Genomic DNA, 8,473 nt, shown 5'->3' with positions numbered 1-8,473 from the left:
TTCCCTTACCGGAGTGCCCTTCATCCTACTGGCACAGAATTGGCTCGGTGTTGTGTTTTGTCCTGGCACTGGGGCTACACGTTCGCCTTGCGTGCCTTGCCAGAGTGACGTGCCTGGTACCTGTAGTGCCCACACCACCAACTTACGCCATACGTCAGCCTGAACCAACGTCCTAGTCCTAGCGGTGTGAGTGTTTTGGGGGGCTTCGTGGGCTTCGTGGGCGTACAATGAGTGCCTGCGAGTACTATAAGCCCGCGCGCGCCCGATTCTCTGGTCTCGAGGACGAGACCGAGGATTCTTGGCTTAACAAAGGGAGGGGGCCACCGTACCCGAACCGCCCCGCTGTGCCATCCAGTCTCGCTAGAGGCTGCTGCTGTTGCGAGAATTAATTTTTAAGAGGCATTAGATACACACGGCTCGGCACTCGGCTCGGCGAGCTACAAGTGCGAGGCTCGAGCAAAATGAGTCTAGTTAATTAAGTGGCATCGCATCGCGGCATCGTTGTGCATGATGGGAATTGAGGCCGAACAGAGAAGAAACTCCCCCTACGATTAGCACCGAGCAGTGAGCGACACGGGACAGGGAAGGTGTGCGCTCATCATCCGGAAAACCGGGACACCATTTTCCTGTGTTTCGACTTTACAAGCGCTCCAGCCTGGTTCCCTGGTGAGGAATTTGTTTTTTACCCCCTCCCCAGGTTTATCCCTTCGAGTACGACTAGGCCGGGTGGGATGGGAGCAGGATTGTTGTGTGGAGGGGGGGGGGGGGGGGATTTGCTTTGAAGAAAAATGGATTTTACCGTGGTTCGTGCTTGCCTATGAGCTTCGCGAAATGGAATGGTGGTGAGATTCGAAATGCGAACCCAACACAAATAAAACATTTCTCGGTACAATTTATAAGTTCCGCTCGTCGTCTTGGTGTTTCGCAACGTTAGAGTGTGGCTGGAGGGCAGGTGGAGCAGAGTGGGGAGCGTCATACATTTTTCTAGAAGTTTCAAAACGTTCTGCTGGAGCATGTGATGAGGGTTTTCGGGCGCTAGAACGTTCTGACATTATCGATGTGGTGGCAGGCATTAGGCAGAGTGTGAGATTATATGGCTTATTAGATCGTGAATATGCTAGCATATGGTATTTATGAAAGGTAGTCAGTATGTGGCCAGTGTTTCAAAATGTTGAGCACAATATCGATTTATTGTTTTTTGATTTTTTTAATCATAAGGAATGTTCCGAGGCGCAATGTCAGGCGTAAAATGGTCAGATATAAACATTATAGTATGTAGTTTATTTACGAAAGAGTAACTGTAATTTCATTAATGATCGAAAATTACATTAAGAGATCAAGATCTTCTATAAAGTCCTCATAAATTAACAAAGCAAACCAAAAGCATATACATTTGTATCGATACGATTTGATTCCCGTAGCAGAATGTATGCAGCAACATAAAACAACTTCTCGAATGACATTTTGTTCGATATGAGTGCAAAAGGACACAGCGCAGCATAACGATACGCTTCCACTTAATCAATCAATTCTGCCAAATGAATTCCATAAAACAACTCGGGTAACCATAGCTATTCCAAACCGCCGTCCCATTCGTCGGCATCAGGTTAATTTGTGGCATACGCGTGGGAATTCATTTGCAAAACCGCTTCGCGACGCGCGTCACCCACTGGCCGTGGGTAGGGAAGGGGGAACAGCGACACAATCAGTGAATTAGTGCATTGGCACCACCACCATTGGCAGTCAGTTCGATTGGATTCGCATTCGTTTTGCATCGTTAGTGGTTATAGCGGTTACAGTTGATGCTCATTTTACGTGGCTGAAGGGGTCAGAAAGTACGTCCTATTTCCGGGTCATTGGACACGGGGAGGAGCAAAAAAATAAACCATCAAGCCTCTCTCCTGCCCTACCTTTTACCGAGTTCATGGCTTGTCTGTTGCTTCTGCCTCGCCCCCGGTGCCCCATTGTCAACCCCAAACACGTCCAGTCATCGGGCGTCATCTCCTTTTACCACGCATCACCTCGGGGGCATCCGGGCGCTACGTGTTGGCTGCTGGTCGCTCCACCTCACGTGACAGTACGCACGTCCGCAGCATCATCTTCCGGCAGTACTAGACACACATACACTCACATACACATCAACACATTACGCAGCATATCGGCGACTAGAATGGCTGGAAGCTGTTGCATACATTACCCCGTACCGGTCTCCTTGTGACGCAACCATCGTTTTGTTGCTGCTACTAGTGCTGCTGATGATGATGATGATGATGAGTGCTGGTGCTGGTCCTTTCCGAACCATTTTGCGTTGGGCTGCTGCTGCTGCTGCTGCTGCTTGTTTGTCCACGATGAGTATGCAAATAGTCTCGGCGGTCGGGTAATGGATGTGAATAGGTCGGTAAAATATTAGCACATCCCGGCGAGATCAGGATGTGTGTGTCTTTGTGTGTATGCCAGGGTTTCTTGTTGCTCGTTAAGTGCTGGGTAGCACGATACGAACTGCGAGCGCTGGCTGTGCGCATCAAGAGTTGACGGTGTTAGCCAAGCAACACTATCGACAGGCGTCCAAAACCATTCGACCATACGTGATTCAGGATAGAATGAATAAGCTAAGTTGGTGCCACTGCGATCGTTGTCTCATCCCCTTTTGCATCGAATGTGCCCGGATGACGGATCCATCACCAGACACCGGAATAATGGCGGATCAGACCGACATCGATTTGCCGATGCTCGGTATTGATTTGATTTTCTAAACTGACGCGACACGCTCATGAGACACGACAACGTCATCGACCACCACCGTCATCAACCACCGTTGATGCGTTGATTAGCATCCCACAAGCGTCGATGTGTTTGAGTGGAACGTTTGGAATTTTCCGATTTGGCACGACTCGCGACGCAAACTCCACATCCATAAATTATCGATCAACTGTGCCGGGAGTGACATGCTGCCGGAGGAGATGTACGCCTTGCGCCTGCAACGCAACAGAGAACGCAGCCGGAAAAGTGGCGGAAAAGCGCGGCAAGGGTTGTTTATGCAAAACTCGATGAAAATGCCTTCGGGCATTTCGGAATCGAGAATGGCACATCCTCGAGTGAAAAAGAGAGTGAGAGGGAGCAGGAGAGAGAGAGAGAGAGAGAGAGAGAGACAGAGAGAGAAAGAGAAAGAGAGGCCGATCAGGGATCCAACCAGAATAGGACCATCGACGAGCAGCCGTGTCCTGCCATCTGCTGCCACATCCGCAGGCGCTGGTCCCTTGGCTCGATTCGAGGGAGGTGGGGTGACTAATGTTTTTGCGGTTAGCAGCTGCAATAATGGATGGATGCTGGCTATGCATATTCTCCGTTTTTTTTTGCTCTTGCCATTTCTTGTTGTTGTTTTCATTGCACCGGTTGCAGCCTCGCCCCGAGATCGCAAAGTGCATCGGTGCATAATTAATCAAACAACCCCCAAATCCCCGAACGCACGCCGATGAACCCCCGGAGCACGGCCGGACCACGGGCACGGCAGACCACGCACTATCACGTTCGCCGGTGGCCACGGATTTGCGGACGGGCGACTGGTGTGGTTGGTAAAAATGTTTGATTTAATCAATTATCAACGTGCAATAGCTGGTAATAGATTTTCGCAATCTCACCCAAGGGGATGATAGCAGCACACCCTGCTCACCGGACTCGGGGGTGCGCTCGGAAGGTCGATGAATATTAAATTGTGGCACGGTCGAAGCTTGGCTCGGTGTCCTGCGCGGCTGTTGCTTCTGGTGGAAAGACTACACGATTTTTTTTTTCGGTCGCTCGCTCGCTTGGATTCCGGTTGAACGCGGTTTCGAGCTCAATTCGAGCCTAAAACACCGCTTCTTTGAGATCAAGTGGTTCATTTAGAACCCCGGCCTTTCATAATTGTGGCTATGGGTTGGAGGAATTTAGAAGTAAAAAAGATGAAAAACTAGGATGAAAACTATAGATGAAAACTAAGTTCGAGCTCCCAAATGGAGCCAGATTAGTTAAACTAAACTAGCGCAATCCAATAGGCAGCCACTTTGTGCGAATGTGTGATGATTAAAATCATTTTCAATTCAACCAAACCAACCGAGAGGGGTAGCAGCTTCATTTATACAACGAAATATGGTGCAGAAAGTGGATCAAAAACTACGGAAATCGGTGGTCGCCGTCGGGTGGGACAAACAAGCTGTCACCGTGACCGACCGTCGTAGTGTAAATGGACGCCGTCGTGGTGAAGCACTACCTCGATGGCGAACCGAGGCACATTCACGTTCACGCACTTGTATCGCACTCATGTCGTACGCGGAGCCATCGTGCCATTACCTTCCTCATCCTTGCCTCGTACTCAGAACCCGAGAGCACAGACATGGCCGCTGTATGGTGGTTGTCGAAAAATTGTCAACCCTTGTCCGCATCCGGATCCGGTTTGTTGTCGTTCTTTGTTCCCCCCTTTCCGCAACCCGTGAGTGGTGCGAGAGTGCGCCGCAAGGGAACTGATCGCACTGGCCAGAGCAAAACAGGACAGGACACCGGTGGTGACTGGTGGGTTGGGACAATTTTTCAAACTCTTCATACTTTGCTCACCGCCGAAGGTAGGGAAGTGGAGATGATTTTTTGGGGCAAATTTCATTCACTTGCGTGCACATGGCATCGGTTTCTGCCTCCACCTCTCTCGTGATTGTCATTTTGCTACCTTTTTGGCATGTTTTATTTCAAACACGGAAGGGTGTTGAAGACGGGTGTCCTTAAACATGGAATCCTGGGTTGGGGATGATGATGATTCTTTTGTAAAATTATAAACAGTGGTTGTGATGGTGGTCAAAAAGGAGTCCATATTGTATAATACACGTTGCTTTCTATCTGATCTGATAACCATAATTGTCGGCACCGGGAGTCTCAAAGTCGCGCCAATTCTTGGCGTGCCGTGTTTGAGTAGGTGTTCGAAAAATTGAGTAAAGAAAGATTTTTTCAACATTGCAACAATCACCACATAATGTATAGTGAAGTTCCTGAGTTATTTAGCGATATAAATTTATATTACAAAACCCTGAAACTTATTATAAAATTGAACGAGTATATCTCTTGCATTCCTTCATGTAACATTGTTGGAACTTTACTTAAGATCCTTCAAAGTGAGGGCACAAAGAAACGAAGAAGCAGCACATCGCAGTCTAGTTCCTTTAATAAAGCAGAAAGCTGCTAGGCCAGCTACCGGCGTACCAGCCATGGCCACAAGGGGACCAAAATGGAGGAGGCTGAAGGACATAGACAGAGGCATGGAAATTCTCGCCTCGAGGATGTCATGTTTCCGTGCTTCTATTATGCTTGTTTTATGGCACTCCAGACGACGAAGAGTACTCACGGCGCTGCCCGGGGGGGATGATTATTTTTCGTGCTAGCGAGCGCGTCTTTCTGCTCCCCTTCAAGCCACACCATCCTGTACTCGTCGCCTGTCGCTGCGCGAGCAGTAACCACCGTGTCGTGTCACTTTGTTGGTCCTGCCAACCGATGGGAAGGTGGAAGGTGCCACCATCACAGCGTGCCTCGGAGTGCTCTATCAAGGCACCAAGATGGACGAAGCTCCCGGTCCCACGTTACCATGTCCGGGTATGTCCGAGGGAGTTAGGGTTTGCCATTGAAAGATGAGGTTCCGGATTTTGCAGCGCAGCGCAGTAATCCTTTAGCTAGTGGAAGCTAAATAAGCTTCCATTGTCATACAACAGTTTGCAATGAATACTACTTTAATGCTTCGAATTTTCATTACACTCCAACACCAGCATTGAACTATACGTCTGTGAGGAGGAAATTTGTGTAAGTGAGGTTGCATTATTTATGTAATATCACTCCTCTGCTCCTGTGACCTGCGAAAATCCTTGCTTGCTGGTGCGTTTGGTAAGACGCGCCAGTGGGAACCATTGGCAACATTATATCGGGGTCGTGTTGGGATGCAAAGCATCGATCGGCATAAAAAGGGGTGCCTGGCAACGGGCACGGCACTTACTGGCCGTGTGTTGGTAGCTGGTATGGTGTTTGTGACTCGATTGACACAAACACAGGCCGCTAGTGTGACAAGATACTGCGAATTATCGAAGCTTCAGTCGAAGAATCTTGCCGAATCGTCGTCATCGTAAAGGAAGGTTGCACATTTGTGCTTCACCGAGTCACTCGGCGGTGGCTCCTGGTGCTGTGGCCGTTTCCATAGAACCACCTCGCAGCTAGCAGCAGTACCAACGAAGGACTTTTGCGCCATGATGCTAAGGATGGAAGGTGGACGGCAAGTCAACCCCCAATCAACCTGATTTCCGGTAGAACGTCGCCCGGAACAACACACCAGAGCACAGCATGCACACATTCACAAACAATGGTTGTTGATGGCACCACTGCTCCTGCTGGTGCAAAAGGACGATAGGTGACGATGGAGAATGTAATATTTAAATTTTCTTCGAACATAACTAACGGCACTGACACGGTTTGCTACTCGGAAAGTTCTCGTGCACCAGTGAGCGCTATCAAGTCAGGCAACGACCAATCCTTTCCCCTTCCTCTCCTGGCAAGCCCCCCCGAACCGCGGTCGGTGGGTTGTGCACGGTGTTCAAGTCACAATTGAATTGAATGTTCCTTCGGCCTTCGTGGTGTGGCGAGCGTAGTTGCAGCAGTATGTGGGAGTATACTTTGTAGGCAAACTTTGGCTCGTTTATCTTGGCACCATAATGGGAACTTTCACCACACAGACACACACATACACCAAATGACCCGGTCGCCCCCCGCCGCCTTCTTTTCCCAGGCGTTTTCCGCTCCTGGTGCCTTCGGCGTTCGCTTGACGGATGGTAAACTTTTCGGCACAAGAAATGAAAAGCCTCGGTAAGTGAGCTATTCAGCTATTGGTTCACCATGGTTGCCTCGCCACCTTGCCACCGTCATCATCACCATCACCATCATCATCACCATCATCATTACCGTACCGGGGCAGACGAGGCTGAGCTGTGAAATACAGCAGATCAACATTATCGTGCCAGTTACAGCTAATGGAGGGCGTACAATATACTGGTACTGGCGTCGGGAGGCAAATGGGTGGCTGTGGGGCCAGACAGGACCGTGCCACGGACCAGGATCTAGTAGTCGGTGCTCGTTAGGGCGGACGTGCGAAAGCTCAGCCAGCGATGCCAGCAGCACCTCGGTTGATGAAGAAGTTCTTGGGGCAGAGTTCTGGTAGCGCTAGTGATGGAGCTGAATTTTGCATGAACGAAAGGATCTAGTGCGGTCTCGCACGGATTCATCGAGAGTCTTGCCCCCTTACATAACTTACATGGACTGAGCCTTCATCGACCGCGGAATAATTGATCAGTGTTTGAAGAAATGTGGCTCCGCCCGTGTGCAAAAGTGCAAATGCATACACGAGCTACATTATGCATTGCGCAGGTAGTGTGGAGGAAATCAGTGTACAATATTTTGCGCCACAGGTTGCCACGACGAGGACGAGCTGAGAACGTGGTTTGACAAAAGGAATTCTCACGAATACTATTTACACTGTCGGTCGGACAATTGCCGTTAGTTCGAATTCCTGTTGCTTGACTTTTACAGCCTATATTTGATGTGCAGGGTGTTCGCGAAGCTTCTTTGTCTTTGCTGCTACTGTGTGGGTTTCTTATACATTCGTTAATTATTACCAGTGAATAGTCATCAGTGAGGATATCGTGGGATACTCGCTCTCTCTTTTCTGGACAACAGAACGTTCTTGTTGAACTTGCAGAGCAAACACTTTGTTTTTTTCGTTGAGTTGGAGAATTTCGGGTCCGTTTGCACCACAATGGCGTCGGTAACCGGGCCTAGATGGAGTGTATATAGTCCCTTCGTCAATGAGATGGTTTGACCATTTGGAACTACTCCGAAGTGAAAGGTGTCTTTCCACTTCAATACATAATTACGCGCACCGTTAGACTTATGTCAGCCATTTTCCACTCCAACTTACCGACGAATTCCCACTCTAGCCAGCCATAATGACTACCATTGTGCTTGTTTGCTCATCATCGTTTCCCTTCTTTATCAGAGCAGACCGACTGCGTTCCATCATCTTGCACCCTTTACTCCAGCATTGTAGGTTACGTGGTAGCATACTTCTTTGCATTTCTCATCCTTTTTGCGGGTGATTTTGTGGGGTACTTTCGGACCTTAGCCCAAACTTTGGTTGGCCAAAGTTTTGTGCCCACTCCTGCCGCCTGCCAGGGGCCATTTCGCATCCGTCGATCCCTTTTTTCCTCTCTCTCTCTCTCTCTCTCTCTCTCTCTCTCTCTCTCTCTCTCTCTCTCTCTCTCTCTCTCTCTCTGTCGTACTTCTTATCAGGTTGTTGCAACGGCCAAATGGGCACGGTCCAGCCTTGCGAAGGACGTCAAACTTTTGTGCCTGGTATGGCTGCTGCTGCTACTGTTGCTGCTGAGGAGCAAGAACGCTTCGTTTGCCACGCGCGCGAAAT

This window comes from Anopheles aquasalis, chromosome 2 (assembly GCF_943734665.1).
Source record: "Anopheles aquasalis chromosome 2, idAnoAquaMG_Q_19, whole genome shotgun sequence".
In the NCBI taxonomy this organism is placed as follows: Eukaryota; Metazoa; Arthropoda; class Insecta; order Diptera; family Culicidae; genus Anopheles; species Anopheles aquasalis.
This window is presented reverse-complemented; position numbering follows the sequence as displayed.